Consider the following 27,268-nt stretch of genomic DNA (forward strand, 5'->3'; position numbering starts at 1 on the left):
TGATATAATGGCCAAAGAATCCGTAAAGCAGAAGTCAAAAGTAGTTCCACGTGATAAAGTATGTAAGTGAATGTCTGAAACCTGGAAAGAATATCAGGGAATTTATGAGGGTATGGACAAAATGAAGATGATATTCTATGTAAAGAAGCATTTTCATGCTGGAAGAAGACCCATGTATATTTCCCCAGTGTTGAGTAAAGGGGAGGGATAACTTCCTTCATCCTGCTGGCAATACTTATCCCTTCATGTTGACCTTCTTTGTTGCAAGGACACATTGCTAACTCAGCTTGTTACCAGGAGGGTCCCCTAGTATTTTTCTGCACAACTTTAGCAGCCTTAGAGCAAGATGAGAAAAGGGTAGTTTGGGAAACGAATTAAGAATCACATATATCTCTCTGGCTCAGCTTTAACATAATGAATCTGCAACTGAACCAAATTTTAGAGTGAATAAGACACACTGTCTTCTTGGCTACTTTCAATGGCCGTGCAACGCACCATTATGCAACAATGTGACATTGTTTGGGACCTAATTGGAAAGGCATTTTTCTTTCAATGAGCAAACTCACACGCCAGTTTTTGCTATTTCATGAATAATATTTCCAAAACTATTACTCCATGAATTGTGATCTATTCCATTAAGAACACTAATGATAATAGATTGAAAAACTATAAATCAGGCAAAAAAGATCTCATTGTATCTTAAGAGAAATCACAATTTTTTCTATTTCTGAGAGTTGTTAAATTTACATAATTCTCCAGGTAAATATGAAGAGCTTAAAAATGTTCTTCTGTTTCATAATAAAAATAATGAACATCCTCCTCCAACACTGAATTTTCTACACATGAATGAGAAGCTTTATTTTTTTCTCCAAGTCCATTGGTGACTGCATTAAAAATAAACAAAGTTCCTGATCTGATAATTCTTTGATGCATTGCAAAGGCTCCAGGAAAGTCACATTGTGAGCCTTCTGTAAGTCAATATCTAATGCAAAGTGTCTGGTAGTGGTGCTGTAGTTAGAGGACTTAGATTATAGTTTATGAATATAGATTATAATACAAATACTTAGAGAAGAATATTTAAGGAAGAAAGATCTAGTTGCTATGGAAAAAAAAATCATCCTAAGGGACAGTACAGTGTTGCTTGAAATATGTAGGTACTTGTCTGTATATAAATTATAAAATTAAAGTAAAATCAGTGTAGAGTTCATTTTGCTAACTTGAATAAATTAAAGAAAATTTTTGACTTTAAAAAGCAGCAGCAACAGCACAGCATCCATGTTGCTGAAGGCTGGAGGCTGATAAGGTTGCTAGCTACGTGTGCCTAAAAGCCTGTGGTTTTCCCAAACCACAAGTTCACTTTGCAGAAGCCGTGGGAGTCACAGCTATTCTTACAGCACTGAGAGCACTGATGGTCAAGTAAGATGGCAAACCTGAGCAGAGACTTATAAAAAAAAGAAAATGCACGTGACATTTTGAATGAGATATGCTAAGTAGGTCCTATAGCTATACAGAAAAGAACATGATAAAGCATCCATTTGGACAAGTTGATCTCAAGTCATACCAAATCATTTTGGAAGCTGAAATTGTTGGGGTAAAAGTCATATTTCTGAAGTGGAGTGTTTATTTCCTAACTAAATTAGTATTACTCCAGACTTATAATTGCTATGTGTCATCTGCATTTATAAAACAACTGCTTATTTTTCCTTCATTTTGTTTTAAGACTTTTTTTTTACTCTGTCCTATGTTTTCAGAATTCCTCTGCAGGCTAAGGACTGCAACAATCTGTACAGGGAATCCTAGGAATAGTAAAAGAAGTGTGACAAGCTGGTGTGGCAATTGTGTTGTATATCCAAAACCACCATTCTAGACTAATTTAAATACATTCACATGGTCTTCAGGAATATGATGGTTTGCAGATTAAAGTTTTTCTCAATACTAACAGAACTTCTTGGTTTACCCCATTTAATTTGTGTTACAGGTCTCACTGGTAACTCAGTGAAATCACAGTGCAAGAACAGAGTGGTTACACAAGTGTGAGAGTAAAAATGAGAAGAAAATAAATCTGTATTAGTGAGTGTATAGAAAGATTTGTGCTCATGGAGATGTTTGAAATTCTCAGCTTTCCTGACTAGGAAAGTCCTGGAAGGCATTTATAGGGCAGGGTTGGGGGGTAGTGGGTGGGGAATAGAAGGAAAAAATAGAAATAGAAAAAGCAAGAAAAAAGCCAGTTGTTCAGAAATTCATTATATAATGATGAAGATAACAATAATGATTAGTATTTCAGCAACCTAATGTAGTGTAAGGTGTCCCTGCCCATGGCAAGGGGTTGGAACTAGGTAATCATTAAGGTCTGTTCCAACCCAAACCATTCTATGATTCTGTGATTCTATTTTACTGATATAGCTCATTCACAGAAAAGAAAAAGTGTTGGCTGGGTTTTTTTTCTGTGGGAGAGGGCAGGGGGAGGATGGTAGTGGTGGTGTTTTTAACTAATTTAGCAAATTCACCAGCACCAGATTTGCAAGTCCAATGAACTATGTGCCTTCACATGAAAAGAAACCCTTACACAGAATCTAGCAATTTTTAAGCCTTTTACATCACATATAAAGAGGTGGAACTATTTTAGGTCTCATAACTGTGTGTTAAACCAGTGATGGCCAGAAATGGGAAAGGGATGGTTCACACAGATTTGCTCCTATGCCCTTCATTAAACTCTCCTTAGTGGCTGCACACTGGGATTGATGAACCATTGGCTCCCAGACTGGCCGTCTTTAGATATTCCAATGTCGATAGCCATAATTACAACTAAGGAACATAGTTGTGTGTGCAAGTTTGTTCATAATTTCCTTCACTACTCCTGCTTCTGAAGGTCATCTCCGAAATGAACGATAAGCCTTTGACCTTTTCATGTCTTCTCCCAGTGCTACAACAAAAAATGGGATCCCTTTTTCTTCTCTTCTTCCTCTAGCACATTGTCTGTAAGAGCCATTTTAAAGAAGTACCTTAAATTTGAAGAATTTACATAACAGATAAACATGCTCTGTTCCATAATATAGATGCTATGAATAGTATCTTGGCTTTGCTTCAATGCATGAAAAAGTTATCTCTCAATACAACGTCCTCAGGGTGCTTCAAAATGTTATTGTCTGTTTCTATGCTAACATACCATCAGATTTTTAAAAGCATATATTCTTTTCACAGCTAAGTCTGTTGCTTCTGATGACTAAAAGTAACTCCATTGGACTCTGACAAATGCTAAAAAGTTTCTTAAATCTAAGGTGACAATACAAATACATGTTATTAAATCTTGTTCAAAGACAGACACTTGAAACCATATTTGCAAAGTGTGTCTATCCTTCTCAGAACAGGTATTTAGTGCATATGAGAAGAGAGGTAGAACTTCTTCTCTACTTAATAGGATTTAATAGGAAAATTTAATTTAATTTAATTTAATTTCATTTAATTTAATAGGAAAATTAATAGGAAATTTTTCCGCGGACCCTAAAGTCTTGATAAGAAACTGGGTTTTCCCCAAGTGATTTCTGTTATACAAAGCCATGTCCTGGTAAGGCGTGAAGCTACTTGGAATGAGATTTCAGGGCCTGGAAAAAGCAGAGAGTTACTCAAGCAAAGTTTTATAGTACATTTAAGTCTTTGGAGGGATCAAAATTTTTCAAACAGATATAATTTCTAGAAATCCTTGAGTGGCATTATATTGCTGTTTAACTGAATCTGCCATGCAGAATTGTTAGGATTTGAAGCTAAGAGTGAGCTTAACTCTGTTTTCAGCAGAAGCTATGCTTCTTGTTTCAGCTTGTACACACAAACAGAAGACAAATAGCCTCTGCAACTGCATTTTAAGAGATCTTAAGCAATTTAAAGCTCCTAGGAGAAGTTATACTGACAGTCCCTGGGTATGCAGAATCCTTCAATTGAGATACAGCACAGTCAGGGAAAATGCCAGCTTCTGCTAGCTGCTCACCTGAATACCATTTCTCCGCTCCTAAGGAACACAAGGTTTTATTTCTCTTATGGGAAAAAAAATCTTTGCAAGATTTACTCAAAGGAGACAGCTAGAGTATTGCCAGAAGATTAGAAGAAGAGAAAGCCTCAAAAGACAGGCTGAACAACCTTTCTGTTGGAAAGAATTGCCTTCGTTCCTGGGATGGGCCCATCAATACTTGGCATAGATGCTATTGAGTCTTAACTTGGTTTCATTGCCTTAAAATGTTCCCCAAGGATGGCTCCTGTTAAAACACTTCTTGAAGAATGAAAGCCTTACTTTGAGGGCAGTGCCACTGGTACAGGCTTGAAATAAAGGGACCTAATGGCTCTTCAGGGCTTGGAAATTTTATTGACAACTTTCCTTCGTGTAAGAGAAGTCACGATATTTTTCAGCACCCTTCTTAGACATTTACTGGGGAATGGAAACATTAAATAACAATGTCAGTGATGTTATTGGTGAATTTCAAGAGACAAGAGAGTAGATTGTTCTGATGTTCTTCATTTATTTAGTTTGATGCACGTTCAGACTACATCTTACAGTGTCTTGGAGAAAAGCAAACCCCAAAAAAACCAGAATAAAATGCCCCAGAAATGAAACAAAGAAGTTCTCCAAATATTTTATCATATTAACTCAAATATATAAAGAAAAATTGGAAACAACTACATGCAAAAAGTAAAGCAAATGGGTCTTCTTTACTTAGGATATTTTCATTTTTAAAATAAACAGGACAAGATGTTATAAAATTAGCCATGTCACTAAGGGAAACAAAATGAATATCACAAAACCATAAATGTTTAGAATACAAAAATATGCTCATAAAATTTAGTCTTTGCCAGTTCAGTTCCCAACTATCAACAAAAGTATATTTCAGTTAATTCAAATTTTATAAAGATAAAACTTTAAGGAATATGCTTTGTGATATTCCGAACCAAATCTAGCATTCAGCATTGCCATATGCAGTAAAAAACACACTGAAACATGAATCCAAGACCATATGTGAAATTGTGTTTCAACTTTATTTTAACCTCTTAAACATTTTCCCCTGAACAATTGTTTTTCTACTTACTATCCTTGATAAATGTCTCCCTAAAAGTCCCAGTGCTGTTGCTATGTGTGCTGAGTCTGTCTGGGAGAGAGTTAATTTTCTTCACAGCAGCCCATACAGTACTTGTGTTCTAGATTTGTGACCAAAGCAGTGCTGATAACAGATCAATGTTTTAGCTGTTGTATGCTAGGGGTGCACAAGTGTTTGGGAGGAGACACAACCAAGACAGCTGACCCAAAGTGACTGAAAAGATGTTCCATCCCATGCAGCATCTTGCTCAGCAATACAGCCCAGGGAAGCAGCTGTTGCTCCTAAACTGGCTGGGCATTGGTTTACTGGTGAGTGATTGCTTTTGCTTTCTTGTTTTTGTTTTTATTTGGTTTTGGGTTTTTTTCCCTTCACTTATCAAACTTTTTTTTATCTTAATCCATGAGTTTTCTTTCACTTTGGCCTTGTGATTCTCTCCCCCATCCTGCTGTAGAGAAGCGAGTAAGCGAATGGGCAGAGGTCTAGCTGCCTGCTGGGGTCAACACTCCACACTCGTTTTGTCTTATTAATGAGGATGTTAGGACTTTATCAGAGCTGCTTGTGGCTTCTCCGGAGAGCAAAGAAGGTTGAATTTGGTTGCCCTAAAACAGAGAGCTGTGATAGTCCTGCTCCTGGGACACAAAAAACTGGAGGGGGCAGACAGAGCAGAAGAGGCCTGAGAAATCTGGTTTGCTGCTCCTGTTCTTTCCAAACACCTGCAGGGAGGTAGGCACAGTAATTGCTGCTGCTGCTGGAAGGGTGTGCTCCCACCCTTGTCACCATCCTCCTTCTCTAATAATCTATTTTGCACACCCTCTCCCCCATGCCTTTGCAGGGGCAGCAGCAGCCAGCCTGGCTTTCTAGGATTCAGAAATGGGAGAAGTAGGCAGCAGTCTTCTGCTTCATCCCTTACCCAACAGCCTGTACTGGGAAGCAGCACGTATTGTCCAGGCTCAGAGTCAGCCTTAACTTGCTTTTAGTTTGCTTTTAGTAGATGGAGTAATCCTCCACTGCCTTCAGTGTGCCATTGCCGTGAAGGATGATGCATCGCTAGCTCCTTTCTGTAAACACTGTAACAAAGATAACACCACTGCTTCTTGCCATTCAGGGATTCCCCTCTTCAGAGATCTCATTCTGTTATGAAAAATGAGAGGAAAACAGTCTAATCTTTGTAACCGCGTGAGTCCCTCTTGACACGTTACTCATTAGCAAGAGACAATCTGGCAATTTTATGAGCTGTTAAGGTTTTGAAATTGGTTTCTATTTCCCGTTAGATGAACACCTGTACCTTTTCGGTTTCAAAAATGGCATGTTATCAAAACCATTTTTTAAGATCAATAACACCAGGTTTTAATATTCCTATACACCACCAGAAGTGACCAGAGTGCCCTGGATCTCATAAACCTTCCTATTGCAAAAACTTCCTCAAAATCAATACCTCATCGCAAAAATGACTTTCCAGGCAGTTCTATATTCTCCTGGATATTCTTAAAGTGATACTAAAAGGTTAAGAGTTTCTTGTATTTGAATGGATAGATGACTATTTCAGCACTCTTATCACGTTTTTATAGAGTTGTTCCGATACTTACCTGAGGTACAAGAGAAATGCTGTTTGGAGAGCTGAATCTGTATATCTGACTAACTTGTTTCTGAAAAATGGAATGTCACTGAAGATTCTCCAAGCCAGTGAGGCAAAAGACAAGAAGCAGGACAATAATTTCCCCAAATTAGAAACCAGGTATGGAAATTTCACAGAAATGTCTCGAAACCCAGGGAGAAGAATGACACCAAAACCATCCAGGTGGCTGCATTTGAAACAAAAAATGGCTCACTATTCGTACTGACATACAACTGAAATTTGGAGAGAGGAGCTGAAATACAGATAAACTAACTCAGACAACAACTTTCCAAAGCAATTTTGGCTGGAATGAGCAAGTGATTTCAAATGCCACAAATTGATAAATTAATTCTTTAGACAGCCAGAAATACTCAGAAAGACCGAGGAATTAAGAGGCAGAGTTACTAATGTGATTATTGGAGCAAGCAGGATAATGACGTTCAGCAATGTGGTTATATTCCTGCTGTTTGTAGTGGTAGACTTTGACCAATCAGGCATATCTATATAAAGTAACACAGAGGAACATTTCTTGTAATTTTTATATCACCACCTACAGATGATGCTCTGTATATTTATAACGAGATTCTCCAGCCCTTGCTGTTCTCTTTTTCATCCTCCCACTTCTTTTATTCAAGTAAGAAGAGAAAGATGGGCTTAAAGATACATGAAAAGGATCACAAGTGTTTCAAGGATGCGAGAATTTAAAAGTACCTCCTGTGCATTTTGTAATTGTGACTGGCAGGCTATTCTCCAATTAAGCCACTGGATTTTTAATGCAAAGCTACAGACGTAGAAACTGCAGACAGAGGTGATTATAAATTCCTAAAATTCCTGACACACATTCACTTCTCCTCCCCTCTTTAGAACACAGGGTCTGGTTCATACAGCCATCTTCAGAGTGAGAAATGCTTGTCTGGACAGACATCAACGGTGGTTCTGTCTTCTCAGTCAGAAGAAGGTCCTACCATCCTGTTCAGACATCACCTAAATCCAAACCAAAATGAGATACAGGCCATTTCTCTAGTTGTCTAAGGAAGGAAGCCTGGGTGAGTGCAGAGATGAGGAGGTGAGCTGAAGTTTGGTGGGCAGCTGGGGCACAGGTCTGTAGGGAGCAGTGGGAAGTCTATTCACTCCGCAATACAGCCACTTTTCACTGCACCCTTTCTATGCACAAGATCAGTGACTCACTTGCAACTTTCCATGCCTCAGTCATGCCAGCAGATGGGAATATAGCAGTCTGGTGGAGTGGATTAGAGGAATATATGAGAATTTACCTCGGCAAACAGGAGTTTGTGTTGTTCATCCTCTCCAGGCCCTCAGCCTTCCACTAGCCGAAGCAGATGGTCAAATGAAAGGTCTTTGCCATCTTCAGAGTCGATTTGACTCATCTGCTGAGTTTTCCATTTCTTTTTTTTTTTACCTTTCTCCCCCCACCCCTCTCTTTACTCTCTTGGTTTTGGCATGGCAGATTGTATTTGGTTTACGTGCCTCACATGGTTAAAATCATGAGTCTTTTGTCATATTTTCTCCCCCTGTATAGTTGAGGAAAGAGAGTGATAGAGTAGCTTGATGTGTTCCTGATGGCCAGCCAAGGTCAGCCCAACACATAAATGTAGCTTAGTATTGCTGTGCACCTGGCTAGTCATTTGTTTGGAATGGGTTTGTGTTACATAATGTCTAACACAAGCAGGATGAGTACTTGCACTCTTCTGAAGGTGTAATTGGTTACAAAAACCAGCATTTTGAACACTTTAACATTAGGAAAAAAAGGTGAGACACTTCAGCTAGATACCTGTGTCCTGAAGAATTGCGTACCTTCAGAAACCTGCCTCTTCTAGCATCTTTAGTGGGTTGAGCTATTCACTCTCCCACCCCTTCAGCATCCCCACCTCCCTGTGTTCAGCACATGGAAAGCATAGGTGCCTGAGCAAATGCTACTCCTGAAGCTGCTCTACTCCCAAGATTGGCACCAGGCCACCAACAGCTGTAGCACTGAGTAGTGTAACACATAAATCTCCCTTTGGAACTTGCCCCTGGTCTCTTGGGATGACAATTCACCTCTTCTGAAACTGACTTCCTCTGAAAATTAATTTTTTCCCTGCACATCCTGGATGAACTCTTGCTCTAAACTGGTGTATTTCCACAAATGTTTTCACACTTGAAGAAGCTACATTTTATGAGGAAAATAGTTTTGCTGAAAAATACGCAGTTCTCACAGGACAGTGATGTATTCTTTCCTCCTACTTGCCTCATTCAGTAGAAAAAATAGAAACCAGTTGGAAAGAGTTGTATGTCCTTTTGTGAGAAAACCACTTGGGAGCTTTCTGCAAGCAGGAAGAGAAAGCATGAGATTGAAGAAAGTGCTCTGCCTTTCTCACCTCCTCTGTAATATGCAAGACAATTCATGTTGCCACCTACCAGTGCTTTTTGGAGCCGATGTAGTTTACAGATTTCAATTTTGTTAATTCTACTTGTTTTAAAAGCCCTGTGCTCTTGTCCACATATAGGAGGTAAGTCTGGACAAGTCTCAAGCGAAGTGAAAACAGTGTTAACACAAATATCATTAAAATTGTCATCAAATTTGAAAGCATAATTCTGTTTGCATGCTTGGAGCCACATTAATTTTCCATCCTCTCAAAGACCCATTTGTACTATTTTCTACTTCCTGAGTTGTGGAATCTGCATAGCTGCTTGTCTGTGATTTCTCATGTGTTTCTTGAGCAGATCTTCCTTTAGGCTTGGGACATCAGCTTAAGCTGATTGAATTTAGAAACTGAACATTCTACCAACAATAACTTTAATTGAATGAAATAGTAGTTATTAGCAGCCACAGAGACTCATCAGGGAAGTTCTCTGTCACCAAGATGAATAGCACTGGAGACTTATTTTAAAATTTCAAGGCTCGTTTTGAGTCTTGTTCATTTCAATCAATTAACTTGAGTCCCTGTTAACATTAGTTCCAGTTCATAAATTACTGCAGCTTTGGGACTACAGCAAGGGTTGTACCTATCTTTTATTTTTAAATTATTTGAATTAATTAGTCTTCTACAGGTTACACAGCTACACTCCAAGGAATTCTCCAGCTGGGCAGTTAGATGGCACATCAGACTTCCAGAGCTATTAAAATAATTCAGATTAGTTATACCACTATTCAGCTAGTCATCATAGTCAGCTGAGATGTAAAAACCTGAAAACACTGACATGTAACATAAACAAAGACAGAGAATAAAGAAAGCAGCTGAAAATATTAGATATTTATAGTTCATGTGCTAATGCATGATAGATATGAAGATTATTATGAATAATACTATTAATTCTTATCATCCCCACTAAGTATAGCATCATTATTTCCTGAACTTTCTTTAGAACAAATGTGAGGAAAAACTTTAATGAATTCTTCTTTAGAAGTAATTTTTGGTGGCAGCTACTGTTCTGAAAATGTAGCAGGCTTTTTTCCTCCGGCATACAGAAAAGGAATCGAATGATTCATAGGCAAAAAGTCATGAATTTTGCTGTATTTCATAGACATCCTCTCTACAAATTCTAGAGCTGTCATGAAGCACAGTCAGTTCTTAAAATACAGAGTTTTGAACATTTACTCCTGCAGTTTATGAAATAAATACACACTGCCCTCTTTCTGGATCTTTAATTATTTGCATAATTCTGTTAGATGAGCTTTGATCATAAATATCAATATTTGAGTAATTTATGGACAAACCAGTTAATTGAAATGGAAACTATTTTGTCCAAATATTTTAAACATGTTTTCTGAGATACAAAGAACAAGAATCCACAGTTTGATTTTGAAACCAGAACATGCTTAAAATACCTAAATAATTTACATTTTTAAGACATATGAATGTATTTTGAAGGCAAAACCAATCGGCATCATTAGCAAGCTGCAATATTCCATATCCCTGCTAAAGTACTTCTATATCTATTGCAGCCTTACTTTTTCTGGTAGATTTACTTACTCTTTTTCAATTATTAAAAAAATGGGCAAGACAAGAAAGGGAACATAGAGATAGCTGCACAGTTTTCATTTGGTGACTAACCAGAGCCCCCAGTAAGAGGAAACATTCTTTTCTGTCTGAAGTTTGCTGTTATATCTCTACATAAATCTTCTAGATAATCACATATGGCACTATCCTGCACGATGGCAGGTGCTCTATGTGAGATGCTCTGTTTTCTGAATGTTGAGTGGGAGTTGAGAAGTGGTTTGAGCTGTGTTACACTATGATGAGAAACTGAGCAAGCATTGTTTATTTTCATGTTTACAGCTCTGACTTATTTGAAAAGGAAAGAAAAATAGAAAGATGGACAAGGAGGCATAATTTATCTAAAATTCCTGAAATTATCTGACCCCTTTGGGAGGAGACAATCAGTGTATCTCTCATAACAATTCAGAGTACTTAAAAACAGAGGCAATGTGTATGCTTAGCCTTTTTTTTTATCAGAAATTTTCTTCCAGAAGGCTCTTTGAGAAGATCGAAGAGATGTAATATGAAAAGTTCAGAACAGTTTGTCCAGCTGAAAAGATGAAGTACTTTGGGGAGAATTAGTTCCAGCAACAGACAGAGGAGGCAAAAAAAAAAAAATCTACTGGCTAGGAAACATTTCCTTTTCTATGCTTTCCTAGTCTTTGATATCAAAGCAAGAATTACGCTTTGAGTAAGATGAAAACATTTCCTTGATGTTCTGGTATCCCTGGCAAGAACGGGCTCCAGCTCAGAGACAGCAGTCCAGGAACCTGACTGACTAAAATTCATGATGTTGAAGGAGGGCGCAGGTGCCAGTACCTTGGAAAGCTTCATGTGGGAATAACGCTTTCTTGTTCGGTCACTAAAAGTGAAATTGTCGCTAACAAGATAACAGTTGTTGTTTTATTTAAATTTTCCTGGCAAAATCATGTGTTCTGACACCTATTCCCTATACTATGTCTAAGCAGCACATGAGCAGGCAATGCGCCATACAATAACTTAAGCAAGACAGCTGTAAGTGCAGGCAGCTTGCAGATGATTCATTTTTATGATATGCGGTAATGAGCAGTGCTCTTTCTAGAAGTGCAACGATTTCTGTTGACCTTGTTCAGTGGGCATTAATATAAATCTGAAAAGAAAAATCCATATTAAAAGCTTGTTCCAGAAGCTATGGCACTGTGACTGGTGAAAGACTATATGGGATTTTATAGGGATTTTTAACACATGGACTGCTATAATCTAGGGTCTGGCCATCAATGGTGGATGTCAAATATGCTCGGCTTACTGGGAAAGTAAAAGTATAAGAGCGTATGACAGCTTGAATCTGACAGCTTGTCCTAATTAGAATAGAGTTGTAGCCCACCCTTCAACTATTTGAGAAAGCAGCATTGCTGGCCAGGAACTCTTTTCCTTTCTTGCTCTAGGGGTGCTGGGACAGAAACAATCTTTCATACAGTCACAGGGAGAAGGCAGATTAGACAGATATGTCCCTTTTTACACTCATGCAAGCCTAATCATAACTTGTCCAATGAAGTCTTTATCTAGCTTTGGTTATCCTCAAGCCTCTGACTTAAAAATCCCTAAAGAAGGTTTTCCTGTTTTTGCCAGCTCTCAGATGTCTTTTTACTGGCTTCAAGTTGCCTTTACCATGGCAATGATGAGAAGAAAGATGCCCAATAAAAGTTATTTATTTACCTGAAACTGCTGTCTTCTGAAAGTAAACTTCTTGGCAGTCTGGCTTAATCCTCTAAAATGTACACAATTTACTAACATTTTCAATTGTTTAAGACAACAACAATTCTTAGTAATTTCTCCAACATGCGGTGACTGTGTATTTGCCAATTTTTTTAGTTATCAACTGTAATACAACAGAGTTCTTCAGGAAGCTCATTTTGAAAAAGAAATGAAAAAATAAAATGCAACATAAACCAAAATTCCCTCCAAAAGAAAGCAACAAGAATCTGCAATAACTAGCATGAGTGTGGGCAAAGATATAATACTGAGAACATGAACAATTCACAATAAATAATTCTTCTAGTAGGGAATAAATGAATATAAGTGCTCTTTGAGCCTAAAATACAGAATAATAGGGAGTCACTGTTGAGACTCCACTAAAACATTCTTAAATTATATGCAATTCCGAAGTATGTTATTGCATCGTTTTTGATCTTGATCTTGCACAAATCCAGATTTAATAGAAAACCTGTTCTTTAACCCAAACCAGTAATTTACAAAGCAGTTCTGAATCAATCAAAATTAAATTCTAATATTCTTTAAATAGGCTGTGATAAAGAGTTTGCCATTTCAACTTTAATGACAGGGCTGAATGAGCTCCATGTAAATGGTTTGAACTGAAATTTGGAACACAGGAGAAAGACTGGGGTGTAATTTTTGCACTCCATGGGACCGTTTAAAGTTTTAAAGCCTGTTCAAGGTACAGTAAGTATGAAAAATGCCAAGCCTCTGCTATTATCTGGAAATTCACACATACTCAAAGGGGAATTCCCCCTGTTTTCCCTCTTTCTTTTCTAATTTTATTAATAATTTGAGATCCGAGGATAAAAATCTCCATACCTATTAGAAAATAGAAATTTGAATAACAGAACCTGACAAGCTATTAGGTTTTAGGGATGTCATGCTAACTTAGGCAGGCATGCTATGGGCACAGAATGTGCAAAAACTGCTTATGTTTGGGTAATGCAGATTTCACAACTCCTACAGAAGTTAGATGCCATGAAAGAAGACTCATCAGCAGAACTTGTTGAAAGTGTCCAGTAATCCTCACAGACCAGGGCTGCAGACAGAAGCCCGGAGGCCCAGTCACAATCCAGAAAATCTTTGAATAAATATGAATAAGGAATATGTTATGGAATCTTTTTGTTTAACTTTGTTGAAGTTCTGAAAGGCAACAGGAATTTGTAGAGTCTTCAGTTATGTCTTGTTCAAAAATGTGTTATGATCAGATCAAGCTGGTGTTCATAAGAAACATAAGGTATGTGCTATTCATAATAATCAATGGCATGGTATACAGAATTGGAGGCATTTAGGCAAAAGAGGAAGAAAGACAGAAAGATCAACTCCTCCTAGGAACATAGAGTTAGAAGAATGATGTTGAAGAAAACACTCTCAGTATGTGCTAGAGAGCACGGGAGCTGATCCAGGACAATGACTTCTACCAGGGTACACTCAGGAGTATGTAGGTTTTGAAACATTTTGGTTCATTTCTATTGAAAACTGTTTAAACAAAAAATTACAAGTGATTTGAAATGAACAACAAGGGCATGTTTATGCATTAAACAAATGCTTGAATCAACCTCACTGGGATGACATCTTTCTGAGGAAACAGAGTTTTTGAGATGAAGAAGATTATGTGAAATATGTCTTAATTCTGTGGTCTGAATCCTTGTATCACTAAAGAGGATTAAAAACCAAGAACTACCCAAAGCAGCTGCAGACTATTAACAAGCCAGTGGCAAACAGAGTGTTACATAGGGTCTGCAGGAACTAGTGCACCACAGGCATAAGCAACTTAGCATATGAACCCCAGTACGACCTCTGCAGCAAAAAGTGGTGCTAGGGATGCTGTGATAGGTTGTGTAGCTCTGGAAGCAGACTACACTAAGGGGGCAGCAACTTGGCAGTTGGATTCCCATGACTACATTTATACAGCTAAATAAAGCAGAGTGTATAGGAAAATGGAGAACAGCATCCGATTGCTAACTGAATGCACCTTCACAGACATAGTTTAGACGAGGCAACTAGCATACTCTGAGGCAGTCCCTGGGCCTATTTTGGAGGACACTGTGTGCCAAGGACCATTGCAAATGTGGTCCCTCCACATTCCTCCAGTGCAATACCAATACCTCCACTTTCATGCTGTGAAAAAAACCTACCACAAAATTCTTTGGTGATCTGCACATGGTTCCATCGTTATTTCAGAGGCTTTGAACTGAAAAAAACCAAAAATTTACACACACACATCAAGTAGTGTTTATGTCTGTAGACCAGAGAAGCATTCGACAGGGGCAATGTGGAGACTCAGGGCCAGCTGCAGGGGAGTATTGATGCAGTCAGTCTATGCCGTTTCACTGAGGGCCACTCTTTTACTTAACTGTGTAAAAATGGCCTTTGAGAGAGGAAGAGTTATAGTGAACTCTTTTAGGCAGCCGTTAGCAGTACCAGAAAGAGGACCATCTTGTTCCTGCTGCTGATGTGGTCTGGAAAGTGGAAGTTCTGTGCTCCCTTACACCACCAAATATACTTTGGTGTATGTATACACCAAAGGATGGGTAATTCTCTTCCACAACTCTGCTGAAGATCTGTTTATTTAAACCCACCTGTTTGACTTATTACTTGAGAGCTGAAAAGACTCGTTCATTAAGAGTTACTCAGCTTTCTGTGGGAACCCTTAAGCTAAAGAACCTTAAAGAGAGACTGCAGACATTGTTGCTGTCATATTCCTGGCAGACAGCTTACAGAGGTCATCAGCTGACCCTTAAAAGATAGTTAAAAATGGTTAATAGGAAATTTGACGTGAATTTGGAAGCCTTATTTTGAGGGACGTATATTAGATTTTAAGATTGATCAGAAATACTGAATAAAGTATGAATAGGAAGCTATATAAAGAATCTACAGTAAAACAGGTATCAGACAAGAACTCATGGTAACCAACAGTGAGGAAGCAGTAGTTTAGCACAATTACCTGTCATTTCTGGCTGTGAGTTAATATAGGGAAATTAATCTGTTGGCCATATGCTTCTTTGTAGTCCTGCACACCAAAAGCGTATCAAACCTTCTGCATTCTCATTGTTATTAATAACCTCTGCTCAGTAGACACCCCGAAATGAAGTAATAGAGAGTGTTATAGGTTATGCTACAAATCTCCTGGCAGTTGTGCAATCAAGTTTACTGCACTGAGGTCAGCTCACCTTCACGATAAATCCATTTCCACATATTATAGGAAATAAAAATGATATAGTATGCCAAGTGTTTCACAACTTCCTGGCTGGAAAACAAAAAATTGGAAAACATAAACATGGAAAAGATATTTATAGAGGGTACTTTGTTTCATATTGTAGCTCTCCCCTCTGGTGGTAGGAATGTGCATTCAGTGGACAAATATTTGTCTCAGAAATTCTGTCTTGTCATAACTGTAAAGATCCAGTCATATTTCACTAAACAGTCATTCTGACTGCAAGTGTAGTAATCAATTCCTGAGGCAGAACATAAAGGATTCAATATGAGACAAAAATTGGCTCTAAACCATCCAATTAGCATGTATCTTAAGAGAATCAGAAAAATCATTGTACTCATCCACAACCTTTCCTTTATTTTGAGGACAAATTGTATATCCTTTGAAATGCAAGAAAGTGAGGAGAGATTCTTTCAAGACACCACTTTGTTCTCCATCTGTGATCTCCTTCACGGCTTACAAAGGAGGTGACCGTGCAGAAGCAGGAGTAGCAAAGAACAAGATGAAGGACTTTGCTTTGACGTGTTGCTGTACAGTCTGTGGGTGGAGCATCACAATCAGGGTTCTCACATCGCCTGCAGCAACATTTCTACTCTATAGCTATGTACAAGTGGAGAAATAACTCCCAAGTAAAGAAGAGAAAGTGGCAATGATTGATGTCTTTCATACTTCATGTGCTTCCCTCTGAGAAAATAAGTGGGTTTTCTCATCACATTTTTTTTCTCTTCTGAGAAGCGTTAAGAAGAAACTAGAGGAAGATAAGCTGAAAGAATCAATCTGAGCAATGCTTTCGAGTAGAGAGATCAAAGAAAAGGTACAAACACAGAATTAAACAATGTTGAGTTACAGTGGCAACATTTTGAGTTATTCATGTCTGTCAACTGAGTCCGTATCTGCTTTACCTGGCATGTCCCAGGCCTCCTAAAACTGGTTAAGTGCAACATGTAAGGTACCTATTAATGAGTCAATTTAAGATCACTCACTTATCTTTCATCTTAACAAGATGCGATCAAAACTTGAATGCACCACTTGCTGTATGGCAGTACACAGATACTTTGGAAAGATGCTAACCTATTGACCTGCTCGGTTTGAGGCTGGTTATGATTTACATTTAGAACTTGTCAGTAGTTAAGTCTCAGGAATCCATGGATCCTTCCTATCAGAAATTGCCTTTCTCATCTGATCTCAGGTGTTAGAAAAAACTTCATTTAGGCAGTGTTCAGCTCCTATGAGGAAGGCAGCAGAAGCAAAGCTAAGGCAATTTCTTTTAAGCTCTGTAACTCTTAAAAATAGTGTGGCAACAGCATCTTCTGTTTAGGCTGTTTTGGGGACCGCACTGATACAACAGCATGGGAAAGAAGGTATCTCTCTTCTCTTACTACAGAAAGGGAGATAGGACTTCGTCAGACAAGCAGAAGTTCGGATTCCCTGATGCGCATACTGTTGCTTCTAATACCATCATTTTCTCAGTAGCAGGGATCCAAGTTTCAGTTCTTGATTAGTCTAACAGGTAACAATGAACACAGCAGTACAATCATGTTCCCCAGCTGAGTACCTCACACTGTTCAGTATCATTTAACAACGAGGACAAATGAACTGACCACATTGGTAATTTCTTTTACAGCTGACATGATATAGGACTGCCTCTGAGGCTGTGTGGTGAAAAGAACTCTCCTACAGAATATAAGGTTATAAAGTAGGTTACTGTTACAAGCCATTATACCTATGTGCCATCTCTATTTGCTTATTTTTTACATGTGAAACACTTTAGGTAATTATTAGATGTTTATCAAAACTATGTATATTCCCTTAGACTATCCAATTAAGGAAATACACGCACTAAAGTAGTAATACACATCTGCTTTAGTCTTGAAGTTATTGCAATGTCAGAAGGCAGCATCAAAAGTAGAAATGTTATAGTTTAAGTGTCTCTCAAGATCACAAATGTTTATCAAGCAACACAAAGTAAGTTTGTTGCATTATTATTGCTGCCATTTAAGTGGCCCGGGGTGAAAATAGTCCTGTAGGTGTAATAAAGACCTCTATGTACTGTCTACAAATTATTATAGCTGCAAATAGATGATGGAGCAAATAGAGAAGAATTATTCCTTTAATATATGTCCCTGGTCCCCTGTGATTTAGGGAATGAAATTGTTCTGCATCATCTGGAAGATAAACGTAGACGTACTAATGTATTATTCTCATTTAATTATTCTGCTATTCTTGTATTACTGTAATTCAATGCACATTTTTCTTCTGAAAGCTAATAGCTTAGTACAGGTAGGGAATTCAATATGAGTGCCTTTTTTTTTCTGTGGAAACTGTACTTTAACAAGGGAAAGACCAACATAACCCTGAAGTTATCTGCAAAAGCACACAAAAATGAAAAGATAATAGAGGAGTGTATTAGGGATGTTTCAAGACTGAATTTTTAATTCTTTCCTGCTAAATATCATTTGAAAAAGTGCAAAGAGATCACAATGGTGCATCAGATGAAATTTAAAGGGAAGAGATAAATAACATGAAGGCCTGAAGGGTAAAACATAGTAACAAAGGATACCATCCAAGTGATAATCACTAAAGGCAATTTTTAAAAGTATGTTACTTTGTGTCCAAATAATTTCACACATTATTACTTATAGACATGAATACTAGTAGACAGACACCCTGATCAGGCAGCACAGTCAAGCAGTCAGAGAGCTAATTGCCGTTATTTATGTCTGCAATTAAATGGAACAAAAAGGTGCTACCACTGTTAGTGAGGACAAAAGGAAGGCAAGTTTAGAAGTCAAGCTCCAACAGCCAGATTTCAGTGTGTGACTTAAGTATCAGTGTCAGATACTAAGAGTTTGATGACCTTTACTCGGTAATGTGTCTTAGGAAATGGAATTGCTGTGAAGGTAAAACGTTTATGGACTGGGAGAACTTTGTACCTGCGATACCTTCATCATCTGGAGCCTTGCCTAGATATTTTTAATAACAGTTTTGCAAAGTACCTATTATATATCTGGATAGCCAAAAGGAATGGGGATTAATGTCTCATATCCACAAGCGAGACAGTCTGAATTCACTGCAAACCTCAAGTGTGAAGTAGGAGATTGAAGGTGAGAACATAAACAACTTAATCTCAGTTCTCAAATATTTTTTTCTACGCAGTATCAATTGAAGTTCTAAAATCTGTGCATCTAAAGTCAACTACCTGAGCCTCTACTATTGTATTTGCAGATTTTTAGATATGATGCTAATACCATGGCATACCCCTATATAGGGACAAGAGGCAAGAATCCAAATAAATATTTAACTAACAAACATGATTATGTTTCCCTCCAGTGACCAGAAATACAGTTTTTAGATTTTGAAATGTCATCAAATTTATTCTATTTCTTTTTGTGGTTGAAACTCAAAATGGAACAAAGTCCTTTTGATTTTATTTTGTTTTGTGTTTTTTTCTTTTAAGAAGAGCTGTGTTGTTAACCAAACATTCATAGAGAAATGTGAAAGTTTTATTCGGCCATTGTTTCAAGACTTACAAAATTTTCTCATCTGTTAAAAAGGTTACTGTCATTGCTAACTCAGGCATAAGCTGCACATATTTTTTTCAAGCACAAGGCCATTGCCTGACTTAAAGTAATTAAGATTAAAGTTCTTTGTAGGCCGTTACTGCTAAAGGCTAAAGTTGGCTAAGACATACAGTACAACCTCAGCAGCACTCTACACGTAACAAACAGTGGAATTCTGCTGTACTGTTAAGTGAAATAAAATTTTTTTCTTCCTCCTTATTTAAACACAATTATTTCTTTCTGTTTTGCAGGAAAATATGTTTTACACTGGAAGAGTTTGTATGCTTCAGATAAAAAAAATTGTCTCATGCAAAATGCAATTGCTGCTAGCATTCACCCCCGAGTTCAGTGTGCTGCTGTTCTTTTCCACACTGAACAAAGTCCTGAGTACTCCAGGAAGAGTAGTGTTTTCTTTGCTAGGGAGTTAAGTCACAATCCATCACGAATAGGGTCTATTTTGCAAGCATGGTACTTTCTCTTCGAGTACTTTAGTTTTAAGAGGCCTCTGGGATTGCCAGGGCCGTTGAGGAAAATAAATAGTAAGTATTTTAAAAAAGGAATCTGTGGTCTCGGTCTGAAACAGACACAGACATAGCTCTGGAAACTGTTTTATTATCTCTTTCTGGCTCTCTCAGGCAATATGTTCTACTTAGCTTCTTGGTGTTTCATGAAGCTGAATGGAATGCTGATTAGTGAAGCATGACTTTTATCTCTCATTTAATTTCTATGTCTAGTATTGACATTGCTCTCATCCCTCTTGCAATCGACACCCCCTCAAAAAATGTTCTGATTGAAGCCATAAGGCAGCAATCTCATTCTCAAGCAAGTTTCAGCATCTCCTTATGGTACATAGAGAATTTCATATTTCCTGCCAGGCCTAAGTATGGATGGGAGTGTAAGAGTAGGTGTATGGGGCTTTTCAGCCAACCTTGCCTGTAGGAAAAGCTGAGTTACTCACAGGTGTGAAGAAACCTTACATGGTAGGGAGAGCTGAGGGAACAAGTTTATGTGCAGAGGCTGGATGTACTATCAAGAACCCAGCAAAACAATCTAGGAGATTATTTTTATACACATTTTGCAAAGCCTGCAAAAAAATAAAAGGCTTGATCACAGTACATGAAGAAAGTTCAGAGTTATTCTGAATCTGCATACATGCATTTCTGAAAATTCCCATTTCATCTCTTTCTCAAAAAAAATTGGCTAAATTTATAGGTTGTTTTCTTGGTAGCTTAGTTTGTTATCTTCTGATTGATTTCAGAAGATTCAGTGTTCTGGTTAAGCAAAGAGAGATACAACAAAACAGAAAAGATATATTAAATTAAGGACTAAATTACGATAGAACAGCATAGCTCTCCCACCTTGAACTGTGGGGACTTTAGATGGTATACTATCGCAGTCCTGAATTCCTCAAAGGGACATTGCTGATGATTACATTCTTCTATTAAGAGAAGCTTTTTCAGACTTCAAACTATAGTATTTCTTCTCGGATCCTCTTTTGTCATGAGAGTGTGTCTAAGCTGGGCATGGTTTACTTTGACAACGTAAGATTTATGATCCAAATGCATTCTGGGAAGCAATTACACTGTTGACTGTCATTTTAAATTGAGTTCATGTTGAGCTTGGTTTGCATTTATCATTTCTGCTAGGTTCCTTCTGTACCTGTCATACTAAATCTGCTACAGAAATCCCTTCTTTGAACGGAAGTCAAGCAGGAATATTAGCATTGCTTATTAAGTGATCCAAAGAAAGAGCTCTAACAAAGCAAAAACTTGCTAACACTGTTCTACCCCTTTCATACTCATAAAATTGACTTGAAAAATTACAATGGCCAAGAGATGTTAAAGGAGTCGGCTTGCAAAAGGTAAAGGTAATCACATCTTTCGCATACCGTCTCATTTATGTATCCACTTACAGCTCAACTAGGTCATAAATTCTTCTTACATGTGGGGTACTTTATTCAATTGGTTAAAGAGTCATTTATTTGAGTATTTTATCACTTCTATATGGCAGCATTAAGATCACAGGTAATTTATGAATCATCAAAATACCTGCTATAAGAACCAAACCTCATAAATCTCTCTTAAAAACAAACTATTTTTAAAGGTAATGGCTTATCAGTTTTTTTTATATTCCCAAACAAATATGAAACAAGGTTTTAGTACCTTCATATTCATTTGACAAAGAAAGTGATCTTCCAGGTCTGAGCAGATCTTTGCACTGCTTCTATTTCTGATATGAAGAGCACTCCATTCCATAGGTGTATATATCCAGTCTTCTTTATTTCCAGCTCTGTAACTTCAATTTACACCAGCATAGCTCATCTTCTCCGACTACAACATGGATGAGAGGTTTACCTAGTACTGGCCAGACACATCTCCAAAGTCCAGAACTCAAATGATACAAGGACATCACAAAAACTAGCTCTGGCCTTCCTTCTGGCAGCCTATGTATCTTTGAAGAACATTCCCATAGTGACTTCTTTCCAACCCAAGCCATTCTATGATTCTGTGATGATTCTATGAAAAGAAGCCAAGTTGAGCAGCTCAGAAATGTGGTTATGTGAGGTGTACACAGCACTTTGATTTGAATCCCCCATGTCCCTCAATATGAGAAACGTAAAATTATTTTCAATAAATTATCGAAAGTAGATAGAACTAGTGAGAAAGACCACCTAGTAAAAAAAAAAAGAAAGTTAAAAAATTAGAGTTACAGTACTAGAAAAGTATTTTAGAAAAAAAGAATCACTGCCTTTTATCAACTAGTTTAATATAATTTCATCTTTCTGCCTTGTTGATATCATAGAATCATAGAATAGTTTGGGTTGGTAGGGAACTTCAAAATCACCTAGTTCCAACCCTGCTGAGATAGGCAGGGACAGCTTCCACTAGATCAGGCTGCCCAAGGCCCCATCCAACCTGGCCTTGAACAATTCTAGGGATGGGGCATCCACAGCTTCCCTGGGAAACCAGTGTAAGTGCCTCACTGCTCTCATCATGAAGAAATTCCTCCTTATGTCTAGTCTAAGTCTGTCCCTCTCCAGTTTATACCCATTGCCCCTAGTCCTGTCACTACAAGCCTTTGTAAAAAGTCTCTCCCTAGGTCTCTTTTAGGTCCCCTTCAGGTACTGGAAGGTCACTATAAGATCTCCTCAGAGCCTTCTCTTATCCAGGCTGAATAAGCCCAACTCTCTCAGCCTGTCCCCATACAGAAGGTGCTCCAGCCCTCTGATCATCCTTGTAGCCCTCCTCTGGACCCATTCTAACAGTTCCACATCCTTCTTATGTTAAGGATTCCAGAACTGTACACAATACTCCAGATGAGGTCTCACAAGAGAGGAATAGAGGGGCAGAATCCCCTCCTTTGCCCTGCTGACCACACTCCATTTGATGCAGCCCAGGACATGGTTGGCCTTCTGGGCTGCGAGTGCACATTGCTGGCTCATATTGAGCTTTTCATCAATGAGCACCCCCAAGTCCTTCTCCATAGGGCTGCTCTCAGTCACATCCCCCATCCTGTACTGAAATTGAGTATTGTCCCGACCCAGGTGTAGGACCTTGCACTTGGCCTTATTGACCCTCATGATACACCCGGCCATCCTTTCTTTTGCCAGTTCGATGCCACCTGGAACATATAACACAATGCTCATTTTAATGGTCTTTTCTCAGAGTATAATGGTTCCATTGGAATAGATAACGCCTACGTGTAAGGCTTGAGTCAGCAATGTAGTCAATTCTGAATATAAAATAGACAAAGGAGGCTTGATGTAAGTTGGGAAATACTAATCAAGCCCTGTGAATCAAGTGTTTAACACCACCATTGCTTTTAAACATATCAACACAAAGCACAAAATTACTGGTTTACAGGGCTCAAGCAATGACTGCGTGACTTTGGAGGAGGTTTGGTTATGTGAGATTAGGAGGAGAGAATGCAGTTGTTGAAACTAAAATATATAATGAAGACAACATTTTTTTAAAAAAATATCACTAACTTTTCTAGAGTGGATCTCAAGTCAAATGCATGCTGAGAGCTTTACCATTGATCGGAAGCAGATCTTGATGTAATGAAGACAAAAAATAGCCCATAGTTTGCTTCAGATTTGTTGCTAATTCTTTCTTTCTTACTGAAGGAAAAGTCACACATGTCCTTAGGGAAGAATTCAAATTTTTCTCTGATGTTGTTAAGCTGAGAAGAAAAACGAATATTGAGACACCATGTTCCTAAGTTCTGGAAATGCCATGTGGACTTGAGATACACAGTTTGCATTCATAAGTGCTGTTCCATGGATGGTGTCTCCCATTTGAACACCAGAAAAACAAAACAGCTCACACCACTAAGGACTGCTGCTTGAAGAGAGACTTTAATTTCACACAAAATATCACAATCTGAATGCACAGAGGGTTTTAAAAGGTTCAGTTTCCCATATCTTTTTGGCTATAATAATTTACACAGTCTCAAAAGTTTCAATGTATTGCCAGATACATTATCACATAAGTTTTGTTTTATATGCAAATAGATAGAAAATATATCCTCCACCTCCAATTTCTAACAATTGCAATTCTTAACAGCTGCATTGTTAGAACCTGCAGCTGCTTACTGAAGTTAAATTCCTGGTGGTCACACTGTTAGTATGATTAAGAAATCCACAAGAATCCAGAAGCATTAAAACCAGCTGCAGAGTATTTCAAGGTTCTCACCTTTGAGTCAAACCAAATTGCAGGTTAAAATATTTGTAGGCAGTATGGGGGCTGATTAACACTACGAGTAGAAGAAAGATAAAGGAGCATCAATTTTGTGAAGTTAAATGTGAAATAACTGTTGTGCCTTGTGATTTTACAGCTATTGCTACCTTTCCCTGCCCTCTCCCAACCCAAAACGAAGGAAAAACTACCTAAAAATGTATCAATTGGGCCAACAAATAATTAAAGGGAAGGAGGATGCGAAGGAAGAAAGGGGAAAGGAAGAAGGAGGTAAGGAAAACTATAGAAACCAAAACTAATGTACTGATATTTGCTGGTAAGAAATTTGTGGAGATCTTTCATTTTGGGACATGAGGCATAGTCTGAAGCTGAATTATAAGAAGAAATCTTGGGAAAAAAACAAACTGCTAGGACAAGACTGACATTGCTGAAATGCTAACTGTGATATGTAACCAGTGCCAAAGGGTGGAAAGTGACAAACATATCATCAGACTTTGAAATGAACTTTTGGAGGTGTCCTGTGACAGACAGGATATTTTGAGCTTTGAAGTGGGAAAAAAACAGTATAAGTAAGAAATAATTGAATTTGTATGCACGAGTAATCATGATACACTTTAGAGGAGCAGGCGTCATGTTCACAAATCTATTAAAGTTTTTTGAAGGAGTCCATAGAAGTGTGATTAAGGTCATTCACAGCATATACAACCGCATATAACTTTGAATTCCAGTAGGATCTTTCCCCAAATTCTCTTCAAGAAACTATATGGGCATGGGAAAGGAAGAGTCTCTTAAAGATTCTTCCACTGGTGGGAAGACAGAAGACAAAGGATGGATATATGTATAGCAAATCCTACCAACAGGATGACCAAAAGGTTAACAACTTTAACAACCAGAAATTAAGGGGATGAAATAGTGTCATGACAAAATTGATTGATAGAAGATAATAATTCAGAATAATAAAATTTTGAACTGTCTACAACACCTGCTTGATGATCTTATAATTCTGACTGACTGGCAATAAAACGACAGATTAATTCATTGCTGAAAATGCAAAAGATAAACAAGTACTGAAAAAAAGATCCAAATAAATACATACAATAATTGGAGGAAGATCTAGGAATTTTGCAGATAGTTCTCCAAAAATGTCAACTAAGAGATGCTCAAAACTGTAAAAAGAAAGTTATTAAGTATTAGGCGAGGAATGGAGAATGAAGCAGAAATCTTCATTGTATTATACCTCAGCATACCTTCCTGGTGCACACACCTAATGAGGACTTATAATCAATCAAAACACCCGAACGAAGGCATATAGTGCAACTAGAAGGATGCGTAGGAAAGCTCACCAGAAATGTCCACAGGGTGGATCAGGATCCTTCAGTTTTCAAAAGAGCTTTTAAATGAGGAACACTTCTCTGTTTCTCATATGTGCTGAGTCACCTATTGAAATCAACAGATAAAATACTTCACGACAAGAGAAAGAATATTTTCACACCATAAATCCTACAATCGGATCAACTCAATCTCTCTCATTAAAAAAATCTATTAATATTCAAAGCAAATAGTAAACCTGTGCTTCTGAGAGTTTTCAAAACACCCTGTCACTAGTTGTCAGTTTTAATCTAGAGTCATTGTCTTTTAGCACCACCCAGCACAAGCAAGCGCTTGCAGCTTCCTACTGGGTATTCTAAGATGTCACAGAAGCACAAAGGAAGTTACTGTAATCTACTAAGATGTTTCATCTTAGGCGTATGCAGTAAGCACTCTTTCAGATATACCTTGAAGTGGGTGAGCCAAATCACGTCTGAAACGTGCTTATATCAATCTTTTTATAATCAATATCTGCATGATTTGCACCTTCCAAGTTAGAAGTCATGGAAGAATTTAGCTTTATCATCACAAGAATGAGTCTTTGAAAATAAAGATATATCTATTTTTTTGCCTGACAGAACAACTGACCCTGTTACTATTACTCCATTCTTTTCAGCACTTGGTAAGACAGTGGAAGTTGTCCTGGGATTCTCAAGTTACTAGCCTGGCAGAAAGGATATCAGTGATTCCACTGCAGCACATTCTGGATGTACCTTGTTTTACTTTTTTACCTACATCTGTGGAACAGGCAATCTACGAACATTTATATCATCTTCTCATTCACAAATCTCAGTTTAACTGTATTTCGTGGTATCTTAAAGAGTAATTCCTCTCTTAAAAGTTCCCTCTTTTACATGCTCCCTCTGATGAGAGATCAAAAAACTTTTACCTTCCTCTGATATCCATTATTTATTCACAGAAGTTCATAGTTAGCAACAAGATAGCTGGTTTGCATGCCTAAGCCAAGCATTTCCTTCTATACAGATTAAAACCCTGTAGCTGTGCAGGTCAACATGGCATTTGGAGACGTCTATCACAGTGATATGTTTTACCAACCAAGACCACCAAGGACTGACTGAGAGCACTAAGTTAAATATCAAGGCTAACTCTGAAGACGTAGCTCCCTGATGTTGTAAACTCACAGGCAATTTAGGATATGACTTTTGAGGACTGACCACTGTGAATAACTGATGATAATGATTGCTAACAACTGAGAATTTATTTTTGGCAATGTGTACTGTTAATAAATATCAAGCTAACATAGTTTTGTTCTGAAGTGCTAACCTGACCTGACTTACCAGTCTTACACAGGCTTGTGATGTCTCCAGCTTTTCCAGATGCAGCAACCAGCGTAACAATTATGTTACTTATTCTAGCAAAATTGCCAACTCTGTGCTCCTCTATGCCTTTCACATAACTGAGCAAATGATGACAATATCCATTCTTGCTGAAATATTTCAAGGGACCTCCATTACTCACCATCTTCTTGCTTGGCAGCAACTACTTATTCCGACTGTTCAGTTATTCGCTGTTGGTACTTCAAAGTGGAATTTTTCCTTTCCAATAAGGTCTTCCACTCTGTGAATCTGTACCTTAATTCAGCCCCGACCTCTCTGAGATATTTACCCTACAGGGATTTACTTAATACCCAGGAAGAAAAAAACCTCCTTCAAAATGTACATTGAGAATTGGATTGGATTTTTTTTTTTTTAGTCATTTGGCAGAATCCCTTAGGAACACCAGATAACCTACAACATAACCTCTTAAACTTCAGTTTTTATTTGGCCATGTTTTTATCACCCCAGTGTTCTTGCTCAAACCTGAATACTTTTTCAAGTGTGCAGTTTGCTTTTCCATCATTTCTGCTGTGTTCTTGGCAGTGCTTGGTTTTGTTTTGCACTGCCAGCCTTAACACCGAAAAGGCAACAGAAGACTATTTTTGTCATGTATCACTAACAGCAACCTGAAACTTGATGTGTGGGCTAAAAATGAAGT

This window comes from Phaenicophaeus curvirostris, chromosome 2 (genome assembly GCF_032191515.1).
Source record: "Phaenicophaeus curvirostris isolate KB17595 chromosome 2, BPBGC_Pcur_1.0, whole genome shotgun sequence".
Taxonomy (NCBI): Eukaryota; Metazoa; Chordata; class Aves; order Cuculiformes; family Cuculidae; genus Phaenicophaeus; species Phaenicophaeus curvirostris.